Source organism: Narcine bancroftii, chromosome 7 (genome assembly GCF_036971445.1).
Source record: "Narcine bancroftii isolate sNarBan1 chromosome 7, sNarBan1.hap1, whole genome shotgun sequence".
Taxonomy (NCBI): domain Eukaryota; kingdom Metazoa; phylum Chordata; class Chondrichthyes; order Torpediniformes; family Narcinidae; genus Narcine; species Narcine bancroftii.
The window spans coordinates 141,721,297-141,744,817 of NC_091475.1; the positions used below are offsets into that span (position 1 = coordinate 141,721,297).

Genomic DNA, 23,521 nt, shown 5'->3' on the forward strand with positions numbered 1-23,521 from the left:
TGGGAGAGTGGTTCAGAGGCGATAGCATGTAGAACAGAAGATGTGACACAGTGGAAAGACAAGAAATACTGTTGCATTCCCAGTGATTCATGGGAAACGCTCGTTCAAATGGAGATGCATTTGGAATGGCAATAAGTCCATTATTTTGGAAATCCACCATCAATATCATGAGAATATAATTTCCTTAACCACCTAACGGTTAACTCCCCGGCGTGTGGTTCTACATTGGCTCATCAATGTCCGCGGGGCACAGGAAAATATTGAGGAAGCAAGTCATTCCTGACCTCCTCCCACCCCCCACCCACCGCCACCCTCAAGGGCTGCCAAATGAGGGAGAAAACATTACCAAACAGATGCAAGGACTTCGAAATGTTTCCTTGCGACTTGTCAGGAGAGGGCGATGTTGAATTGTGGCTGAAAAGCGAATTTCTAGGTCGCACTCAAGCCAAGCGGTTGTTAACATGACTTGTAGTGAACTTGGCATTCCAGAGCAATCAGACCACGATGATCCATAAATTCACAGTCATTCGCCCCCAAAAATCCACTGCAAGTCTACCAAATATTGACTACTGAACGCCAAGCTTCTATTGCAATTGCTAACATTTTACAAGCGAAGAAACTCGGTGGAATTTGATTGCCAGAAAGTCATTGAACGGACGTCACCTTTACCAGGGAAGGTGCATTGTGTGTGTGTGTGTGTGTGTGTGTACCACTGCCATTCGATATCTTCATTTCAAACCAGGCACTCAGTCCAACCATTGTTTTTTGAGAGACGTATGTTAGAGGGGCTTCAACAGGGGCATCAACGACTGTGTTCGCCTCCAACATGATCTGCAGCTTGAGAAGAAATGCTTCCAAGTTCTTCATTCATTCTAATTTACACTGGCAGGGCTGACGGTCACAGTTCGCAGGCTTCTTACACGATGCATGGATTTCGTGAAAATAACTTCGGATTCTGAATGTTTTAAATGTTCTGTTTCTTTTTTACACAGTTTTCTTTAAGGCGTGACGGACAAAATATAATCGATAATGTGGAGGGAACAGCGATATGCCAGATGAGGTGCATGGAGCCCGATGCACTTGTCTCGATGCAATTCGATTCATGGGTTGCTCGCTTCAAGACCGGGAGTTCCAGCTGTGTTTTTTTTTAAATTATTATTATGTTGCAGAATAGATCCCAGTTTCCTTTACTCAGACCTCTGGAAATGCAACTGATGAAAGCAAAAGAAAGAATTTCTTAGTGGTCAGCGAGTAGTGAAGTGAAAGAGGTGAGGTGAGGCACTCTGTTTGCCACATTCCCCCCTCAACTTCAACATGCCAACTTTGCCTTTTCATTCAGGCACAGCAAAGCTACAGTTTATTAACGCAACTTGCCAGGCGTCTAGGTTAACCGCATTAAACATTTCTAACATATCGGAACACATAATACCCGTGATCTAAACTCAAGAGTGAAAGCCCGCTAGCTCAAACCAGTGACATTCTAATTCGACATCAATCGCTGCATGTTCTTAACCTCGTCGCTTCTGCTGTAGGGAACGGCCAGAAATCGGCTGATCTAAACGGACGCATTTGGAGCCAAGATCCAGTTTGGAGAACAGACGAAATTCTGGGCAGTCCGGCCGGCAGCGTGTGAAGGCGGATTGTACATATGCGGTGTTCTACAGGCGTCCCAGGGTGGAGCTCGCAAGCTTCCTGACGAGTCGAACTGAAACGGGGCGGAGCTTTCGAGCTGATTCAGAAGTCAAGAAGTCTCCAAGTGAGAACCCTCTGGCAATCTGATGACTTAGTGAACACCAGGAAAGACCTGCTTGCTGCTCGGGTGTGCATTTGGACGGTGTAGGCGCAGATATTGGTCTTTCGCGTTTGTAAAACAACCCTTCCTCGTCTTGAGTAAAGAGAACAGCCTCCAGGGAACCTCTGCCGGGAATCTGATCATTAAACGGGTGTCATTCCATCCCGTTTGACCGGCGCCTTCAATCCCTAAAAAAAACCCTAATATCCGCATGTTTGTTTAACTTTCACACTGTATATGTCCCATTCCGGATCTGTCGCGATGAATCCATTTTATTCTCCGAGGAAAATAGTGAATTGAATAAAACTTAACTGACGTGGCTGGTTTTCTCTTCTGCGCTGCCGGTACGCTGGGAACTCACTGCACTGCGTTGGTAGGTAAGTGAATCTTGCGTTTCACGGAACCCCTCTGCTGGGAGACTCGACTCATTTCTCCTTGCTGCTTGCCCTGCACTGACACATCTAACCTCGCCAATTCCGCTTGTGCGACAGTCCAGCGAGCCCGCAGGTAAACGACCCAACCTCTCAGCTGCTCCGCGTCAAAGCCAGCCATAATCCATTCAAGAAAGCAAAGCATGGTGATTTTCTGATAGAACTTAAGCGATTAAAAATAGGATCAGATCTCTCCGGAATCGAGTTATAGTTGATATTAGGAGGCATGGTTTGCAGTACCGATGTGATCACTGATTGATGGTTGGAGAGTTGGATGTTTTTTTTCAGCCCAGTGAAGGAAGTCCCTGTAAGGTATTGCCTAGGGAGTGGGGATGGACTATTGGGATATTTCTTATATATTTTATGCCGACTTATCATCTTGGGAATGCAAACACTTCCAGGATAAACAGTAGCACAAGTTTGTTGTGAAGATCGATATTGCATCTCACAGGAAAATAAGTTTGTCTTTGAAGCTATTGACACGAAATATCAAGTACTGGGAGGCTTCACGTCAATTTTTAAACTCTAGTTTTGCATGGATGCATCGGTTCTTGAAGGTCCACTATTGCGGTGGATGGTGATACAACTTTGAGGTCGAGTACGGTGCGGATGACGGAATCCTCCCTGCACTCTCTAGGAAAGGGAACATGGTTGGGGATGGCGTAATACAAGTCGTGGAGAAACGCGGCAGGTCATGCAGTATCCATAGAAAGCAACAAAAACAGGCAGTTGACGTTTCGGACCTGAACCCTTCGACCGAAACCCTCTACCGCTTTGCTTCCTGTGCAGGCTGTGTGACCTACGGAGTTTCTCCAGCACTTTGTCTATTGCATTAGACACCAACATGTGCAGATTTTCTTATTTACTTCTTGGTTGGGGAGATAATTCCTCGCAGGGGACTTTTGGCTTCCGAATTGATTGGATCATTTTCTCGCAGTTCAACTTGCCGGGCTCCTTCAATAGAAACTGGGAATTATTGAAACTGTTTGGATCACAGAAATAGTTCTCCAACTCCCCCCTCCCCCCGATTTCCAAGTAAAATTGCAGAAAGGGCTTCAACTAAATAAATCAGATGAAAGGTGTTCAAATTTGCAAGGAAGAGATTGTTATGGGGTATCTTCCAGACTTTCGGAACTTCATCTGGACGAATGAGTGTCTTACAGATGTCTGAGTTCCTGTCGATCAACATTTCTGTTGATTTTTATTGTGTGCAAACCAAGACAAACAGAAATTAACCATTATTAGATGACAACTACAAGGGAATATGTACGACCCATAAAACAAGTTGATTCAGCTAACGTTTATGCAACTGACGCCCTGGGGAATTACTATACCTAATGCAGCCTTTCCTGCGTTTGATATAACTCAACAAATACTTGTATTGTGGTTTCTATTTGTGAGTTAAAAAAAAACCAGCGCTAATCTCAGATTTCCACCAAGTATCACGTTTTATCTTTAAAACGGATAGGTAGGTCAGGAGATGGAATACTGTGGCTCAAAGAGCAGGTCAGAGGTCATGTTCCTGCAGAAAGTACCACCCTTAAGTCCTGCCTGTAGAGCGCTAGACAGCTGTATGGTGAAATTTCCCCAGGTCTGGAAGAACAGAGCTCCAAATACACCATCCTTGTTGAAGGTACCCACTATATTGACACTTCAAATACTAGCAAAGCATTTGTCCCTTCATATGGGTTCGCTGAAATTGCACTATAGGGTGAACTGAGTGGCACCATGCACCATTTATTAAAAGGAAGTGTAGTACTCCTCAAGGTGTCTTCTGCAATACTCAACAAGAGTGGTGATTATTGCTGCTTCTCTGAACAATAAAGACACAGGCACTTGGGGAAAACCAATGGTTTGAGATCCCACCCAGGATATAATCACCCTGAATTGGAAATGTCCTTTATGACAACTGGGTGAAAATGTTGGCACTCACAGCAATGTGGGAACATTTTTGTCATTATGACTACAGCAGTTCAGGATCAATGATCAGCACTCTGAAGGGCAATTAATTGTGGATGATAAATGTTGGCCTTTCCAGCATTTATTGCAAAATTCTTACAGAGAATAAATAATATGGATACAAACTTTATATCTGGAAAACAAGTCAGATCTGATTGATAAACAATATGGTTTAAATTAACATTATAAACATGTTTTAAAAATTGATCAAGATTTTATTTATGTATGTTATTTTGTGTGATTGTCATATGAAACTGATGTTCATTGCATAATCATGTCAGTTTATTTTGTCAATGAGTTGTTTTCTGACCCTATAGGTATGAGATACGAGTCTATCTCGATATCATTTCAAAAAAGATTCAGATGCAAGCTTCGAACATAATCAATGCTTTACAAAACAATCTCTATGTCATCACGAAAAGTTGATCAGCATTTTAGAAATTTTCCCAGTACTTTAGCAAAGACACTTAAATATTTTCTACCACTTTCATTAAACAATGCATACTTCTAACATGTTAATATGTCTCTTTACTAATCACAAGTATCACAATTAGACTGATGCCTTTTTTTTTAATGTTGGAGTGAAAACTGCGGTAGACTCATGACATCACAAAATAGCTTCCAACAACACTGCACAAGCACAGAGCTCCATTTTGTTTGATTTCGGCATGGTCCACCTTTATTTACTAACTCTGCTGTGAGTTCTGCACTTGTTGGCATAAGATTAGGAAATTTGTATAACAGCTAGATTATATTCACAATCTAGATTGAATGGACTTAAGTAAAACTCTTGTATTTGGCTCACACCCATGCTGACACCACCGTTGAAGATATATGTTGACTTTTAAAGTGATAGTAATTTTGTTTCACATCTTGGTTCAACATCCAAAGGACATTGATTTTAAGTTTGTTCCTTCAGAAAAATGTGGAAAAGATGGAATGTATTTAAACTGAAAAAAAAAGCCTTCACAAACAAGAATAATCATTAGTTGTTCTCAAAGGAAAGGCTATTAAAACATCAGATTGGGGAAGATAAATTCATTGTTCATAATCCTGCTCCTGAAATAATAAAATATTACAATTTTTTATGAACAAAAATCTGCAATTCCTTCAATGTTTAAAGATGTGGCTGACATTTGAGTAGCTATTTTAGTGTACTTGAACTATATGTTTCCATGCTTTAATGAATGCATCTTTATATCCAAAGAACAAAGTGCAGAGTAGGGAGATTATTTTGAGCATGTCTCTGCCTTAAACTGCATCTTGATTATCAAGAAAAGTTGAAGGTAGGCCTTAATTGGAAGAAAGTAAATGTTGCAGAAAACGTGCAACACCAGGTTTATCAGCTATAGCAAGATCACGTCGTTGACAGCTAGTTACTTGACAGAAGTAGTGAAGAGTATGTATTTCTGAAAAGTAAAGATAGATTGCAGGAACAAACAATTTGATAGTAAATCAATCAGAGCAATGGGACACATTAAAGAAGATTCAGAATAACCACAGTTCCATCAAGGAATGAAGGAACCTCTCAATATCAAGCTCCATAGAATCTTGGTTCAAATAAAACATCAGAAGTTTCTGTCAAATATGTTCTTCTTTCAAAGAAAAGAAAATTGCATGGTTAGCTTTTTGGTTATCAAAATGCTGCTACAGTGCCAGCCACCCAGGTTCAAATCTGGTACTCTCTGTCAGGAGTTTGTATGTTTTCCCCATGGCTGCATAGGTTACCTCTGGGTATTCTATTTTCCTCTGACCATTCAAAAAACATACAGGGATTGTCAGTCAATTTGGTGTAATTGGAAACATCACAAAACACCGAATTTCAGACAATAAAATCTTTTTTTTCCCCCTTTTAAAATATTTTTATTGAGTTTAACATAATAATCCATGTGCAAGATACTAATAGATCAAAGCAAAATAATAACATTCATGACAAAATTAAAGTAAACACACAATATAACAAATTTTAAATGCCATCCCTTATTATTAAGTACAATTGTTTATTAAAATGATTTTATGCATAAATTAGTTATATACTATTATAACAAATTGCATTATACCATAATAATTTTTTTTAATAAAAGGATATTATCCAGGATAATCATAATTAAACCCCATAAATCCACTTATCTAAAAGAAAAAAACCCTAAAATTAATACTAATCCAACCCCTCCCTCTAATCAAGCATAAAAGAGAAATACGAAGATGGATCAAGTTGCGACTTCCAGAAGACAGACGGATCAGGACTAGAGCATCAAAATCATCTAAAGCTTCCAATTATGATATTATTCTATGAATGGGCCCCATACATTGTCAAACTGATTTTTTTTCCCAGCTTTAATATTATATCTAATTTTTTCTAAGCTTAGATATGTCATTACATTGTGTAGCCACTGTGTATGAGTTGGTGAGAGTTCAGTAAAACTGCTTGTCTGGTTATCAATGTACTAAAAGCTAAACCTTTCTCTTGAGATGCAGATAAATGCTTATCCGGTTCACATGAATAACCAAACAGGGCAGTTAAAGGGCATGGATCTAATTTGATCTAAAAAAAAAATGGTTGATAAAGACTGAAAAACATTCTGCCAATATCTTCCTAATTTAGGACACTCCCAAAACGTATGAATCAGAGAGGCTTCAAAAATTTTACACTTTCCACAAAATGGATCAGCATCCTTATAGAAATGGGATAATTTGAGTTTGGACATATTTATTCTGCGTATCACCTTAAATTGTAATAAACAGTGCCTTGTACAAAATGAAAAATCATTGATCAAACTAAGAGTAGAATACCAATCCTCATCTGAAAAAAAAAATTATATTAAGATCACGCTCCCAATCATCCCTAATCTTAGCCATTGAGGCTAGTCTTAAATCCAATAGATCAATATAAATATGTGATATCAATCGACTATGGACAAATTGTAGATCAAAATGTATTTATTTTCTATATTAAACAAAATTTAATTTTGGTCCAGATTTTATTAATTTGGATTGAAATACTATATTTATGTCCTACTCCATTCTAACTCTCATCAGTCAAAAATGTTTAGGCTATTTAGGGAAACACAACAAGGATGTCCATTAAGTCCTTTACTGTTTGATATAATGCTAGAACCATTAGCAGTAGCCCTTCAAGAATCTAGAAAATTAAAAAGATTAAAAGAGAAATAGTGGCGGCGGAGTCAATTGTATTATTTAAGAAAAGGTTGGACAGGTATATGGATGAGAAGAAGATGGAGGGTTATGGGCATTGTGCAGGGAGGTGGGACTAGAAAGGGGTGTTTGGTTCGGTGCGGACTAGAAGGGCCTAATGGCCTGTTTCCGTGCTGTAATTGTTATGTTATGTTATGTTAATTAGAAATGAAATTGAACAAAAGGTATCTCTTTATGTGAGTGATTTATTGCTTTTTATTTCAAATCCTGAGGTTTTGATACTGAATATATTTGAACTATTTTCAGGATTAACTCAGCCTTGACAATGACATCTTATAAAATAAGTTTACATAAGAATAAATTTTTACCTTTAAAAGGATCTCTTTCTATGCATTTTAAATTTTCATTCAAAATAATTAATGATCAATTTCAATATTTAGGAATCAGTATCACAAAAAAGTCATAAGACACGTATGAAAGAAAATTTAATAGTTTTACTTAAGCAGATTAAAATATTATTATCAGGATGGCCACCACTTTGGAGTACAATGATTGGACATGTTAATTCAATTAAAATGAATATTCTACTTAATTTTTTGTATCTTTTTCAAGCCTTACCAATTTTTATTCCTAAATCTTTTTTTTTAATTAATTAGACTCAGTCATTTCTTCATATATATGGCAGGGAAAGCAACCACACAGGAGTATAGCCCATCTTCAGAAAACTATTAAGAAAGGGGGAATGCCACTTCCAAATTTTTGATTTTATTACTGGGCAATTAATATACACAGTTACTTTTATTAATTAAAATTTGCAAGTTGCCCTTCTTGGACAGAAATGGAACTGAACTTTTCTAAGAAATCATCTATGTTGGCAATTTTAGGTTCCACTTTAACCTTTTCATTTTCTAAATTGACACATAATCCGATGATTAGAATTAGATTGGGATTATGGGCTCAATTTAGTAATTTTTTTTTGGTTATAATTATATTTATCCGGCTCGTTCTATTATAGATATCCATCTTTTCCTCCCTTCAGTGTTAGATGAAGGTTCTAAGGAATGCTACAGATTTGGTATTAAACATTTTAAAGATTTGTTTATTTGAAATATCTGCTTCTTTTAAACAATTTTCAGTTAAATTTAAGATTTCTAGTAGTCATTTTTTAGATATTTTCACATTAGGAATTTTGTTTTGTCTAAATTGAACGCTTTTCCTCCAATCACAGATTCAAATATACTTGACATACTTTTTAATCTACCATTTGTCCATAGTGGACAATAAATTCTGATGCTGATTCTGATTGGGTGGCACGGGCTCATGGGCTAGAAGAGCCTGTAACTGTATGTATAAAACTCTGAGGAGTATCCCGAAATTATGGGAGTGAAATTAAAATGTGAAGCAAAGAGATGCCTTAAGAAAATATTGACTGGTAAAGTCAATTTAAATTTCAAAGATAAAAGCATATAAAAGGGTATAAAATATTCTGATTAATAGTTGAATACAATTACTGTGGTTCTGTGGTGGGTTCCACAAAGTACAGAATTCACTCTATTTTTTTTGTAGTTGATGTTCATGATCTGATCTTAATTACAGGGGGCATGTTAAAGAACATGCCAACAAATAAAATTAAAAAAAAAGAGGTCATCCACTTGGGAAGAAAAAAACAGTGAAGTATATTGCATGAATCACAAAAAGATTAGTTTGCAGGTGATGTAAGTAATTAGGAAGACAAATAGAAAGTTGGCCTTCATTGCTCAGGGGATTGAATTTAAGAGCAGGGAAGTTCTGCTCCAACTGTACAGGGCATTGTTGAGGCTGCTTCTGGAGTACTACGTGCATGCAGTTCTGGTCTCCTTACTTGAGAAAGGATATGCTGGCTTTAGAAGCAGTGCAGGGAGGTTCACTGGAACAATTGTGGAGATGAGGAAGTCTGAGGAGTGGTTAAGTCGCCTGTAATAGTTGCTGTAATTAACAAGAATGAGAGGGATCACATAAAAATATATAATAAATAGCTAAGACTGAAGCAGGAATGTTGTTCTTACTGGTAGCTAAGACTAAACTTAAGGATACAGCTTCAAGATGTGATAAATATATTTTCAACAGAGATGAGGAGGAACTGCTTCTCTCTGATGGTAGTGAATATTTTGGATTTTCTGCGCATGGAACCAGTGGAAGCTGCTTTTTAAAATGTTTTTAAGATGCATTTATATAGATGTTTACATAGAAGGGGAATTAACAGTTATGGGGAAAAGGCAGGTAGGTGACTTTGGGTCCATGATCAGATCAACCATGATCTTATTAAATGGTGGAGCTGGCTCAATAGGTCAGCTGGTTTATTCCTGCTCCTATTGCTTATGTTCTTAATATAAATTGTTTGTGTAATTTACAGAGATGAGGGAAAATTTTGACTTTAGGAGGATAATGTTAGGCTGTCAGGAGGGTAGAAATTCAGCAAATGAAATTCAATCCAGAGAAATGTAAAAGAGTGCCTTGAGAAGATCCATCAAACCTTGGAAACATTATAATAAATGGAAGGACATTACAATATGTGGACGAACCGATGGAACATTTATACATAATTCCTCACAGCCAATGCTAGAAAAGGTGGAAGGGGAGGCATTTCCTGTACTTTGGGTTTTTTTTTGTACCCAAGACAAAGAATATAGGAGTGAAAAAGTAGTGTTTTAATTACATAAAATGTTTCTTAAGGTTAAGCATGAAAATCATGTATAATTCTGGTTATTATATTCGATGAACAATGTAATTGCACAGGATGGTGTAAAAGAAATCTACAACAATAACTTTGTCAGGCCATAAAATTATAGACTTTAAGCTTGATTTGTTTGTTTCCGAGAAGACTGTGGAGAGCCTTGAGTGGTATAACATTATTAGAGGCTGAAAGGACATTTTTTTAATAGCTTATGGATCAAAAAAATATAGATTTAGAATTAAAGTATTCAGGAGAAGGATTAGAGAGGAAATGAGAGAAAATTTAAAAAAATCTCCCAGAGGGTGTTAAAGGCTTAAATTTCACTACCTAAAGGTGCTGGAGAGGCATAAATCATCAGCTGTTTTAAAAATTGAACAGCTGAAATCTACAGGGTTACAAATGAACTGTGCGGGGTGGGACCTGACCAGGTTCTTTTGGTTGATTAGTGCAGACAAGATGGTGAACTGGCCTTGATCCGTATTGTAACATTCCTGAGATTCTGTGCTTGTTACCAGTGCCCATGGGCAATGATATAAGGTGGACACAAGGAGAAAGTAAAAAAAAAAGAAATTAAAAAAAAATTAGGGAAAACAAGTAACTTCAAGAAAGAAATATCTGCTGCAAAACTTGCTGAATTATTTTTAAAGTTCATTTTAGAAGGGGGATTAAAAAAAATTGATTGAAAATAAATAAAGACAGCAGTGGGTGTTATGTGAAATTCCAGTGGTCCATTGGAGTAAACAAAAATGCAAACAATAACCTGATTGGCCAGTTTTTTTTTTACCCTGTAAGTTATCATTAATCAACAATGTACTGGATTGAAAATCAAATATCAGACCTCAAACCAAGCTTGGTATGATCATGAAAATGATTGCTTTAGAGATGTAAAGTGCAGAAAATAATTTTGGAGAGTACTCAGCATGTCTGATAGAGCCCGGCATCCCATGAAATGGCACATTAAGTCTGCTGGGTAAAACTAAGGGCAACAGACATTGAATGAAATTTTTGAATCACTGGAATCAGACTTTCCACAAAGGAAGATGGTTATGGTTTTTAGGAGGTCAATTACCTTACCAGTGGCATCACTAGAACAGTTGTTCAAGTCAGTTTCCATGACCCAACCCTTTTCCTCTGCTTATTCAGTAACTTTTCTTTCCCCTCCTCCCCACCCCATCCCCAGTTCAGAAACAGGATGCTGCATGAGGAGTTTGCAATGTTCCATTTAATTTGTAAGTTGATTGTTTGAAAATGTTAATCTCTATTTGTATCAGTAGAGAAGTGAAAATTAATTTTCACGTCTTAGATTCAACAAATATGGACAAATCCAAAGAGGGGACAGAAAGAGAGAGAGAGAGAGATTGAGTGAGAGCGAGAGAGTGAGTGAGCAAGGTCTAATTGACTACTCCTGACAACATTTGTCCAACATACGTACAGTAAAACCCATGGTGTTTGGCACCTATGAGGATTGGTAGACGCCAGATAAGTGAATTTCCCAGTTGCTTGAGATTGTATGTGCACGATTGGTCAACTAATGGTGAAACACAACAAAAACAAGATTTATCTTGTCCTCACCTCGCACCCCACTAACCTCTACAACAAACATATTATCTTCCACAATTTCTGTCATCTACTATATGACTCATCACCAGACACATTTCCACTCTCCACCTTCCACAGGGACCACTCCCTCCGTGACTCCGTTGTCAACTCTCCCCTTCCTGCTAATCCCCCCCCCTCCCCTTGGCACCTTCACTTGTAAGCAAATTTAACTTTCCTTTTTTTTTGTCTACTGGTATTTTTTCTTTGCAATTTTTTTTTTGTCAGTTGCTTGAAACTGCCAGTTGTTTGAATTCCAGATCCCAGGGATTTTACTGTACATGCTGTTTGAGAAGGAAACTTAACAATCACTCAAACTCCAGGATAGATGTTAACTGGATGAGCTAATTCAATTTCATTAAGTTTATGCACTGCACTGATTCAATTTTATTTTCAGAGGAATGATGAAGCAGAATGGGGCACTTCATAAAATCAATGGAAGTGAAAATCCAGTTATTTTGAATAAATGATTAACAATTTTCTAAACACATTCAATGTGTTGAAAATCTGCTGTGTGAGTTTGGATGTGAATTCAGCAAATGTGATTCATGATATTCTATTCTGAGATTTAATTCCAATGAAATGAATAACTTCCATATCTACTGTTCCAACTCATATTCCTCATGAGCGCTACTCAATCTGACGTGATCCATTTGTCTTCCAATTGTAATACTGACTGGGTAAAGTTAAGCATGTGGAAAAGGTGACAAAATTACAAACAACATTTTTTTTATTTAATTTTTTATTTTTCACACCATAAATCACATTAGCATGATATACACTTTTTCTTTTTCACACATATACAGTGACTTTTTCTCCCCCCCCCCCCCCTCCCTCCTCCCAAGCCACCTCTCATCCATTTTAGGTATACAATCTAGGTTGCATTAAGCCAGTCAGACAATGTTGTCATTCAACAAAAATACACCAGAAATTCAATAATTATTCCAATCTTATGAGAAATATTTTATAATGTTCAATTTCAGTAGGATTGACAAATTAATCATAGATATTAAATAGCTTCAATAAGGTGCATCCAGATTAATTCAATACACAGCAATATTTTAAGAGCACCTAATTAAAACAAAAGGGAAAATACTAATCTTTCACAAGCATCAGAGGGAAATACGCTTAGCTGGTGCTCTGAGAATAGTTTGCTCAATTATGGGATTAAGGAGTTAACTTCAAGGCATTATACTGCTGGTGCTGTGTCCTGAAGATTAGAGTGCCGGGGTAATGGTGTAACAATCCTTTCACAGCCACAAATTCATATTTTTTTTTTTCATTAGTGCTGAAGAATTAATTTTGATCAGTTGAAAAACAATTTTTATTCAAAAAAAATGAGCATCTAGGTTCAATGTTCCTTATATTGTCAGGTAATAATATGTAAAAATGTAATGTGCATGATATATTTCAAATTTTGTCTGTCATAAGGCAAACAAAGGGTCACCATGAGCATTGTCTGATGCCCCTAACAATAAGGGAAAGAGAAGCAAAAGAGAGTCCTTTCAGCTCCTATTTTCTCACAGCCTCTGCAGCTGCTCAGATTCCATTCAAACGATTAACGACCCGAACTACAGGCCTGAACCTCTGATATGATCAGGATCTTTCAGCACCTGGGCCCTTCGAGAGCCCTTCTTGAATCCTGGTTCCAATACCTGGTTCCCACGAGCCAGTCTTCTGGAACCCCCATCTGTGCAGATCCTTTGACTGCAAGTCACCACCCACCTACAGCCTCTAGGAGTTCTTTAGCTGCTGGGCCCCTCGCTGGTCTGCTGCCATGGTCACCATCCTATAGGGACATCTCATCTGCTTCTCCTTCTTAAAAGAGGGTGTTCTCCTGTTTCAGGGGCCCTATCCTAGTTTGCTGCTTTCTGAGAGCCAGCAATCCAGCATGGTATGCTGCCCAGCACAGGTGTGGCCATCTTGGGCACAGATCTCTGTGGTAGCAACATTAAAAATAAACAGCGTAGGGTTCTTTAACAAAGCCATTTAAAGGCTGTACAGAATCAGCTTCATCAGGGCTGGGCAATATTACCCTGAGGAGCAGTACTATATCTCTGCTCCTTGTTCTCCATGGTCCACAACTGCTATTACAGCGATGCTAATATTTTAAAAAATCTGTGATAAGTTCAGAAGAGTTAAGTGAGGGATCCAAATATAGGCAAATAAATATTTTGATCCACTTTTAACAAAAAAAAATAGAAAGGCCATCTTGTATTTTGTGAATTTATCTGTGTTTTTATTCACCATACATGGCAAATCACTTCCCTAAAAAAAACCTGAAATGCATTCAAAATATTAATTGATATTTTATCATGATTTTTTTCCCCACAGTAGGATGATATGCTTTATAGGATATATTGTTTTTTAGTAGCCAAAGAGAAGAGATAAACAAGTCTTGTTCCATTGGGATCAAAAGAGAGATTTGCAGCATAATGAAATCAGCGTGTATCATATGCTGGAATAAGGTTAATACTTGCACTTAAATAGGTCTCAAAAGTTATTTTAAATTAGAAAAATAGCTGAATGAGCATTGTTATTTGCAAGAATTTGGATTGCAAATGTTCGCAAAGAAGGAGCATCAACTTGAATCATAGATGTTGCCTAACTTATTGAATATTTCCAGTATTTTCTGTTTTTATTTCAGATTTTCACTCTCTGCATTCATTTTTAAAAAAACAAAATTCCTGTCCAGGTCATGTTGTATTAACATTTATTTTGCCAAGGTAATAACAAACCTTTCACACAGGAGACATCCAGTGAGGTGGGATTTGAAAAAAAAATCCCCTACCTTAAACAATTTATTTTCCTTTCAGATGGTTATACATTTAATATTTATAGATTGCACTCATATCTAAAGTAAATCAACTGCTGATCGAACGTTGATGAGAACTATGTTCACTTTACCTGGGAAATTATAGTGACATGTCCATGCTTTTCTGTGAAAAGTATAAAGGGACCAATTGGCTGCAAGGCCTATTCTGTTTCTAATTACCTTCTTTGATAACTATGGGATTATGTTGGTAGTCCATAAATAGCTATCTAATCTCTGTGGTGCTGTCATGAGCAAATTCTTAATTAAAGCAAGTTCCCTTCTCACAGAGGGAAATATTTGGGAATCAATCTTAGGTGCTTCCTAAGATAATTTCTGAGAAAAAATTGCCTTCCCTTTTGATTGATGGGAAGAACTTTGCTAAGAATAAGATGAATAGAAATGAAAACCAAAAGTCAATAATAAGTTTGTATATTCTTCCCATCCTCCCATTTCCTCCCTCCTTTCAAAAACATATGATGTTTGTAGGTTAATTGGTATTTATGAGTGGTACAGGCTCATGGACAGGAAGGGCCTGTTACTGTGCTGTGTCTCCAAATTTAAATTTTAAATTACCAACATGTTATTCAAAAAAAATATAATATTGTGATCACATCATTGTTTTCCCATTGAACTTCTGTTGCCATACAAACTCTTGTGGCTGATGTCAATTCGGGAGTAGAGCAGTCCCGATTCTCAAAGATTGTGCTGATTAAGGTCCCATCCTGATGGACTCCTCACACCTCAGTATAAGACTTCTTCCATAATCCCTCCATGTATTGGATGATGAGGTTACTTTTAAATTGTTAAAGAAATTGTAACGACGATAATTTACCACAGCTTAGAAACAAATAAAAAAATACACTCACTCGTTTCTATCAGCACACCGTGAAGTCACTTTCTTTTTATTATTCACATAACACAACCTTCCATTCATCAACTCCCCAAACACCACACAGCTGAACTCTGACCTTATCATTGTCTCACTAGCACATGGGTGACCCTGGCACTTGCACTCTCCTCCTCCTGCATCTGAGATCCATCACCCATACACTGACGCCTAACATATCCACCCATGCTGCATTGCATTGCTTACATCATCAGTAGTGGACGGCATCCCCTCCCCCCCCCACCAGCCTCCGAGCCATACAAGAAGATGGCTGATTGGAACTGACCCACTAAGTCACACATGTCAAATCAGGCCTGCGGGCCAAATTTGGCCCGTGATATAATTATACTTGGCCTGCAAGATCATATCCAATATGTATTAGAGCTGGCCCGCTGACCGCCACGCCAGTATAGCGCATGCGCAGCTAATACTACAAATCCCAGAATGCTTTGCAAATGCGCTGGCGCCAGCCAGTCAGCCCGCTAATCGCCCCCACCTCCTCTCTTTACTTTCATTAGCATCTGCGACCTGTCGCCCAACTCACATGTAATAAACCCCTTACGAAAAATGGCCAAACGAAAGACAGAAAACAGGACCTCTCAAGACAGGTGGGAGGCAAACTCTGACCCCAGAGTTTGATGAACTTGCATCTAGGAAGAGATGCCAAGTATCTGGTTTAGACCCAGGTGCATCAGAGTAAATCACAGTGTAGCAAGGTAAGCTTAGATTAATATTTTCTTTGGTTAACTTTGGACTGTTCATTGTTGAAAGATTGGATTTTCATTGAAGCAAGTTGTTTTTTTTTTGACTTGTTGGCTTGTGAAAAAAAACATTTAAAAGGAGCTTAAAGGCTATAGAGAAATATTATTTCTTGAATATTTTATTTCTCATTTGTTAATGCTTCTTCTGGAAAGAGTTTAACCAAAACTATTATTAAACATTTATTTTAATAAGTAAAAGTTTAACATTACTTATGTCGAAAGAAGAGAAAACATGCAGATGTTGTTGAAAATTTTCAATAAATATTTAGTTTGGCCCACAACTTAGTCCAAGTTTTTAATTTTGGCCCTCTGTGAGTTTGAGTTTCACACCCTTGCGCTAAGTAATGGTCCAGCGGGCTGACCGTTCGGCCAAAACTTGTACGATGCTGCAAGACAGGAGATGGCAAGGATACAACTGGTCCTCTGACTCTGGTTCTGATGCAGAATATGGACTGTCGATATACACCAGCTTCAACCTATCGATGGAAACCGTGTCAGCTTTTCCATTCTTGTCAATCACAAAAGTCTGAAACAGACCATCATAAATTGAAGTAGTTTGTAAACAGCATCAGGCCAGAGGAACATAGTTGTACAGCGTTGTAAATCATTCGTTACATACAGTGCAGGTGATGCTGCCATGTAGGAGTAGGTTGGAGTAATCTCGTGTCTCTTCGAAGATGATCAACATAACTAGCCAGATTATAGAGCGTTGTGCTTGGACTCGGATTCTCAAAATTGCTTTCAAGTTTAACATAGTGCCATATTACTAGCACTGGTGCAGAACATCCAAGATCTTCCTTAACAGCAGGATGCATTCCAAGGAGATCCATGGTGATGCATCACCATCTCCTGTGAAGGTTGCCTTTAATTGTCAATGGAAACACTCAATAAGGCCATCGGCTTGCAGATGATAAGCCATAGTAGTTCCCAGAAGATCAATAAAGGTCAGAACAATGCCATCTCGAACTGAGACCCTTAATCCATTGTAATAGTGACCATAACACTAAAAAATGGAATCCAACAATCTACAAAAGCCCTATTGACCGTCTCTGCAGGGATGTCAGTGATAGGAATGACCTCCTATGACCTTCACACCTGAGCAGCTAAGTATATCCCTGAGATGGCGGAAGCAGGCCTACCAAGTCTAGGTACATTTGCTAGAAATGTGAATCTAGAATAACATAATCCCCTAGCTTTGAATTCGTGTGTCTGGAGACTTTAGAGCATTGACACAGCAAGTAGGTCCTTACCCATAACCCAAAATCCCGTTTAACCTGAGGCCATGTAAAATGTTCTGCAACTAATGAGATTGATGCTCTTCTACCAGGATGCGATAGATTGTGAAGAGACTCAAAAATCTCCCACCTCATAGCTGCCAGCACAAAAGGCCTGGGCCTTCCTGTATAAAAATTACAGACTAAATTTTCACCCGATTCATCAAGGGTCACTTCTTGAAGATGGGGATCAAAGTTGATCCACTGTTACTGAGGTCGGGATTGATGTGCTTTGCATGAGACATTGCATTGAAATCGATGGCAGTAATTGTATGTAAGGTGTCAATGTCACATCTGGACAGGGCATCAGCCACAGCATTAGCTTTTCCTTGGATGTGCCGTATGTCTGATAAAAATTGCAAGATGAAGTCCAAGTGCCAAATCTCTCTGGGCAAGTAGAGACGCATTCATGTACTCGCAATATGTGTAAAAGGCTGGTGGTCTGTATAAATGGTGAAAAGACGACCTTCCAGATACAAAGTGGATATGTTTCACTGCAAGATAGATAGCAAAGAGTTCTCGACCAAATGTATTATATTTTGCTTGCACTGGTAACAAATTGGCTGAAAAAAAATGCCAGAGGTTCCAATTGCCCATGGACTCATTGTTCTAACACTGCTCCCAATGACAGATGCATCTGTGGTAAGAGAGAGCAAGGCATTTGGCTTTTGATGTACAAACAACTTGGCATTGGCAAGGGCATTCTTCACATCATTGAAAGCACGCATAGTATGGTCTCAAAGTTAATGGTCTTTAGGACACAGACTTATTGGATCCTTGTAGTCATTCAGTAAATTGTAATAGAGATGTTGAAACATTTGGCAGGGATCTGCGATAAAAATTCTTCATGCCTATAAAACGTTGCAACTGGTCAAATGTAACGTAGCTGGCAAACTTCCATTCCGACCTCAAATTCACTTTGTCCATCTATAGCAAGACTCTCCATTTCCACAATTTCTCTTTCTCCATCTCAAGAGACAAGCTCTTGACTGACATCTATAAACCCAGCTGAAAATTGGAAGAACACCACCTCATCTTCAGACGGGAGCCCCTCCATCTGGGTGGCTTTAATATCAACCTCTCTGGGTTTTATTAAAACCTTTCCCCACTCCTTTCTTCCTCCATTGTCTCTCCTTTTCCTGCCTCCTTTTGCATAGACATGATAATATCTCACCTAGTCCCTTATCATATCCAGTTAATACCTTTTGTTGGTCTGGATTCCTCCCCTATAGTTTGAATTCTGAGACTTTCTGATCTATCCTGCTTCTGGTTTTTTTTTTCTGATTTTTCCTTTTAGAAGGGTTTAGGCCTGAAACTTTGGCAATATATCTTCAATAGATGCTGAAAAGACTGGCTGAGTTCCTATAGCATTTTAAATTGAACAGGTGTAGGAAATTCTCGAATCTCTTGCACTTTCAATTCATCAGGCAAAATACTATGATGCGTAACTGTATCCCCAAAATATAAGGTCAGCAGTACCAAAAAATGCATTTACTGGGATGGATCACAATAAACGATTCATTTATAAATCTAGTGTAAATACTCTAAAACAATGCTTCGAATTGAGATAAATTGAAAATTAAATAACCCATTTATCCTCACTCACCATTTCCAGAAGGGCTGGCAACAGAATTCAAGTGAATGGGACCACATCACATGTGTCAGCCACAGCTGTTTTTTAAAAAAAATAAAATGACAAGTATGGCAAGGTTGGCATAGTGGTTAGTGCACCACCTTTAGAGTGCAAGTGATCAGGACTGCGGTTCGAGTCCAACACTGTCTGTAAGGAGTTTGTATGTTCTCCACGTGTCTGTGTGGGATTTCCCTAGGAGCTCCAGTTTCTTCCCACCATTCAAAAATTGTACTGGGGGTTGTAGGTTAATCGGGTGTAATTTGGCAACCCAGGGTTGTGGACCAAAATGGCCTGTTACCAGGTTGTATGTCTAAACAAAGTATGAAATGCATCCAGTCCTTCAGTTAACTACATTAGAGAACTATACTCAAACCAGTGCTGAGTCTCAGTTGCATTTGTATCTATCACGAGTGATTCATATACTTCTGCGCCACGGCATGTCTTGAAGTCAAACAGCATAGAACAGGCACAGTTGCCCAACTCATCCATGCTGACTGATTTGTTATTCTGAGATCATCCTATTATTTGCAAGCTTTCATATTCTTCTAAGCCCTCCTAAACATTTGTCTGTCCATACATCTCTTGAACATTGTCATTGTATCCCCTTTTGTTTCCTCTGGCAGCTCACTCCATAAAAGTTGTTCCATAACCCTCTCCTTTTCCTTTTAAATTATTTTTTAATCATGGTAAACAAAACACATTTAAAAATACAATGAAAATCCAATATGTATTATACATGCCAATTAAACAATTGATACATCAAGTCATGTATATAAATTGAAAAGCACATCCATAAATCATATTCCAGGTAGTATATTTTATTCAAATGAAAAAAGGATAGAAATAGAAAAAAAAAGAGGAAAAGTAAAAAGAAAAAAAAAAGGGAAATATCCCAGCCCTTTCCCTGATCACTGTTGTATGATGTTAAATTTATTTAACATTGAAATAAAGGCAAAGAGATTAAAAAAGGAATTAAGGAAAAGATATAGGTCAAACAGTCAAATTATATTGAAACATTATGAAGTGGGGAAGTAAGTCATGAATGGCCCCCATAACATCTGAAATTTTATATCTGAATTATTAACTGAATACCGAGTTGTTTTCATATTGAGACAGGACATTTCCCAGCCATTGATCATGAATGGGCGGGGCAGCATCCTTCCATTTAAGCAAAATTACATGTCTCACCAAAAAAGTAGCAAAGAGTATGACTCTTAAATGAAGATAAAGGAACTCCATCCTTTCCTGTTGTACCAAAGAGAGCATCCAAAGGGTTTGGCACTAATTTTATATTTAGAATTAAAGATAGGGATTATAAAATCATTCTTCAGTACTTTTACACACTAGGACAAGTCCAGAACATATGAATTTAAAAAAAAGTTTCTCCTCTTTTCCACCTATCACAACTAGAACTTATATCAGGAGAAAAGCCAGATAACTTAGCTCTCTCTTAAATCTCTCCCTTCTTACCTTATATCTATGCTCTTTAGACCCAGAATCATCTATCCTGGGAAAAAGGATAAAACACAAAAAGGTTACCACCTCAGCTTTTTATATTCAAGGGTATAAAACCCTAGCTTATTTAACACCTCCTTGTTACTCAAGCCCTCCAGTTGTGAATCTCCTCTGTCCCCTAATTACTCACTGATATTCATCCTGTTGGTGGGCGACCAGAACTAATCACTGTATTCCATGTGTGGACTCAGCAAAATCTTCTATATTGTGAGGTCCCAAGTTGTGTACTCAGTTCCCTGCTTGCAAAACACTTTCTGCACCATCCTGTCCACTAAAATCATCACTTTCTGGTAATTATGCACCTGTACTCTCATCCCTTTCTCTTTCCTCTACAACACCTCACAGGGCTTTACCATTTACCATTTAAGTTTTGGCCTGGTAAGAACTAAGTTCCATTTGACACACCTTGACCCACTATCCTAACTGATCTGGATCTTGTTATAAACTTAGGTATCCTTCTTCATTGTCCTTTACTCCACCTGTTGACTACATTGCCATCCAAATCACCACTGTAGATAATAATCAATAGTGGACTTGACCCATGCAGCACACTGCTGATCACAGACTTACAAGCAGAAAAGCTACCTTCCACTTCTAATTTTTCACTCATTCCTAAAGCCAGTTTTGAATCTAATTGGCCAGTTGACCCTGGACCCCATGTTATCTAACTTTCCAAACGAACCTGGAATGCAGTATCTTGTCAGAGGCATAGCTAAAGTTCTTATAGATAAGTTCACTGCCCTGCCCACATCAATCCCTTTGGTCATGCCTTCAAAAGATTGTACCAGATTGGTGAGACATGATCTCCCATGCCCAAAGCCGTCAGTCCAAGCCTATCCAATTGCTGGTAGATCTTGTTCTGCAGAATCCCTTCCCACAATTTTTCTACCACTATTATATCTGATTTATTGCCTTTGCAGCCCTTTAAAAAATAATAGCACTTTAGCCAACCTTCAGTCTTCTGATACTCACCTGAGACCAAAGATAATGGAAATATCTCTGCATTTTCTTCCCTAACTTCCAACAATGTCTGATAATGCACTTGTTCAGGCCATGGTAATTTGTTCAACTTGCTGCAAGGCTACTAATGCTTTTTTCCCCATAGTCCATGCATGGTCGAGGATATTGTAATGCGTCAGTTCCTTAGCTTCCATGATTTTCTCCAGAGTAAAGACTAATGAGAAATGTTCATCTAAAATCTCATTCATCTCTTGTGGCTCCACAAAAAAGACTATTAATGGGACCATTTCTCTCTCTAACCACCCTGTTACTAATTAATCTCTTGGGATTTCCTGCCTGCCAAATCCATCTCATGTCCACTTTTTGCCCTGGGAACATTCTCCTAAATTTTATCATAGTGTTAAAATTACAACAGCAAATCTACTTTAAATATCATTGGCTTTAAAGGATTTTGAGATAAATTTAGTCCAGATATGAATGAGAAAGTGCTTATGTTAAAACTGTTCAGTCAGCTAAATATATATCAGCAGCATTAAAATTTGAATTTTCCATTGGTATTTGTTGTTGGCTGTTGTTTTATTGGATCTAATTTCGCTCTTACCCACAAGTGGAGACACATCCGCTGACATAACTTGAACACATCACAATCTACAGCTCTGATATCAGCTTTGCAAGTCTTTTTTTAAAGTCTGTCCAGTTCCTTGATTCTGGGAGAACAAGCACGGCACAAGTTACTTCAATTATAGTCTTCCCACATTTCATTGCAAGGGTAGCATAAACTCCTGTTTTTCAAATTGAACTCTCAAAATAAATCCAAAAACTGTGCTTTACTTTGGTCTTGGTGATATATGTTGCTAATTTAAGAGATTTGTGCATTTATACTTTGATAGCATCACACTTACTTAGTCCAAATTATTCCAAGTATTTAACTTGTTTACTTTTCTTCTCAAATGTAATACCTCTTTGTTGGATCTAAACAGGCAGCACAGTTAGTATAGCAGTTAGCGCAGCACTGTTACAGCACCAGTGATCACGACCAAGGTTCAAATTCAATGTTGTCTGTAAGGAGTTTGTACCCTTGTGTCTGCGTGGGTTTTCTCCGGGAGCTCCAGTTTGCTCCCACCATTCAAAATGTACCAGGTGTTGTATGTCAACTGGGTGTAATTGGGTGGCATGGGGTAGTGGGCCAAAATGGCCTGTTACCATGCTGTATGTCTAAATTAAACTAAATAATAGTTAAGGGCAGAGCATCATTCACCAAGGCAACTTGAATTAAAGACTGGCAGCTGGAAAAATGAGTTAAACAAGGAAGTCCGCAGACTCTCATTGTAAATGTAATTTAATTCATAAACATGCTGGAGCAACCTAACAGGTGACACAGCATTCTTTATTTTGCCAAGATACATAACCAACATTTCGGGCATAAACTTTTCTTCAATGTATGAATGAAAAGTAGACAGGCACCTGAATCTAATGGTGCGAGGAGGAGCACATGGCCACAGCCCTGTGGACATAATTGGATATGTGGGAGGGCAGCAGAGAAAAAGAGTAGTTAGGAAGTGTTATGAGAGGGGATTGACAGAGGAATAGAGAAAGAAAGAGAGATAGGGGTGAGGCAAAAGGAAAGTGGAAGAGTCAACATTAATGCCTTCTGGTTAGAAGGTACCCAGACGGAATATTAGGTGTTTTTCCTCCAATTTGTGGGTTGACTCAGTTTGGCAGTGCATGAGGACATGGGCAGACAGCAGGAAAATAATCTATTTGCCCTCACTGTCTGTTTGCATATGATCGACAACCCTGTGTGGCAGTGTATGCTGCAAATCCGTGAATTCTTCTTTGGAAAACTCTTGCGCAATAAAAACAATAGAAAATACTGACAATGATCACATCGAAGTGAAACAAAAATAATACTTGAAGTCAAACATCCTTTGTACTGGGAAAGAAAGAATAAAAGTTAGTTTTAAGTGGCATAGGTGATAGGTGAGGGATGGATGGGAGAAAGAAGCTATGGGGGGGGGGATGCATTACCA

The 23,521-nt window shown here is 38.1% G+C and overlaps 1 protein-coding gene across 3 annotated transcripts in view; it reads left to right on the forward strand.

Annotated features, from left to right (window-relative positions):
* Positions 1-23,521, forward strand: part of LOC138739178 (SLIT and NTRK-like protein 6) — a 93,478-nt gene that overhangs the window by 16,396 nt on the left and 53,561 nt on the right. Inside the window, exon 1 of one of the 3 annotated variants that reach the window (XR_011342068.1) lies at positions 1,356-2,169. The exons of 1 other annotated variant lie outside the window; for it this stretch is intronic. The gene's annotated coding sequence lies outside the window, so the exon portion shown is untranslated. Of the gene's footprint in view, positions 1-1,355; positions 2,170-23,521 lie in introns of those variants that run through there. One more of the 3 variants, XM_069890734.1, reaches the window with a different exon arrangement.